Below are 1,350 nucleotides of genomic sequence, written 5' to 3' on the forward strand. Positions count from 1 at the left end.
GTTTCATAGTGCGGTAAGAAGTTGCAGTTGCCTGACGGCCCCTCTCTGGGGGCCCCTTTGGAAACCGTTTCATCTCGCTCGCACCACTTGTGTTTACTGCCTAGTCAGGTGACGTTATCGGCGCTATTTTTAGCAGGGCTTTCCCGAACAATTCAAGTGGTCAAACTGGACATTTGGAACGGACTATGAATATGGGGATAGCGAGGTAACATAAGTGGAAGTGCATACAATGCATACATTCATTAAAAAAAAAACGCCTTTTCACGTGATGTCCCTTTAAAAGGAAGAGTAAAGTTCAACACTTATATTCAACCGATACCTGGACTTGCGGATACGGACATGGACCTTATCAGTAGCACCTGCTTTGTTACCGGCTGGAGGTTTATAAAGGTAAATGTAGCAGCACGTACATGTAATCATTTATCGGAACAAAATGGAATAGGTAGTAAATATTGGCAACACAAAACTATTGTGTTCATATTGTGTTTAAAGATATACTCAACTCCGGCATACATTTTATGGATTATTCCATTTATCATATTTTATTGTTTTAAACAGAAAGAGTGAACAGCTGGATAAGCCTTTATGACTTCCATTTTTGAAGTTGGACATGACAGAACATTATTTGTTAACTCTATCAGTTAAATTGACCGGCTAGTCTTGTAGGGGAGGTAACTCTGGTATTGGTACCATACGTTATTACCAAAGTGAGGTAACAATGTAATACACATATTTATAGTCATAGTTAACATCTATCCATTCATAAGTCATCCTTCCAACCATCCACACATACTTAGTGGTCGAGGGCAATGGGGAACATAATATTTATACTACTGGTTGCCCATGTTAACATGTAACAGGTATAGAATTAACAAGCCCTTTGTGCTCCTCTGTCGTCTGTTCCCCGTCAATGTGTTACTCCTCTGTCGACTGTTCCACGTCCATGTGTTATTCCTTTATCGTCTGTTCCCCGTCAATGTGTTACTCCTCTGTCGTCTGATTCCCGTCAATGTGTTACTCCTCTGTCGTCTGTTCCATGCAAAATGTTACTCCTCTGTCGTCTGTTCTCCGTCAATATGTTACTCCTCTGTCGTCTGTTCCCCGTCAATATGTTACTCCTCTGTCGTCTGTTCCCCGTCAATGTTTTACTCCTCTGTCGACTGTTCCCCGTCAATGTGTTACTCCTCTGTCGTCTGTTCCCCGTCAATATGTTACTCCTTTGTCGACTGTTCCCCGTCAATGTGTTACTCCTCTGTCGTATGTTCCCCGTCAATATGTTACTCCTCTGTCGACTGTTCCACGTCCATGTGTTACTCCTCTATCGTCTGTTCCCCGTCAATGTGTTACTCT

The 1,350-nt window shown here is 42.3% G+C and overlaps 1 long non-coding RNA gene across 1 annotated transcript in view; it reads left to right on the top strand.

Moving 5' to 3' along the window:
* The first annotated feature begins 244 nt into the window (after positions 1–244).
* LOC110452654 overlaps positions 245–1,350 on the top strand; it is a 4,843-nt gene continuing 3,737 nt past the window's right edge. Inside the window, exon 1 of the long non-coding RNA XR_002463210.1 lies at positions 245–390. This is a non-coding gene — a long non-coding RNA (uncharacterized LOC110452654). The remainder of the gene's footprint in view (positions 391–1,350) is intronic.

The sequence above is a fragment of the Mizuhopecten yessoensis genome, unplaced genomic scaffold, assembly GCF_002113885.1.
Source record: "Mizuhopecten yessoensis strain PY_sf001 unplaced genomic scaffold, ASM211388v2 scaffold6779, whole genome shotgun sequence".
In the NCBI taxonomy this organism is placed as follows: domain Eukaryota; kingdom Metazoa; phylum Mollusca; class Bivalvia; order Pectinida; family Pectinidae; genus Mizuhopecten; species Mizuhopecten yessoensis.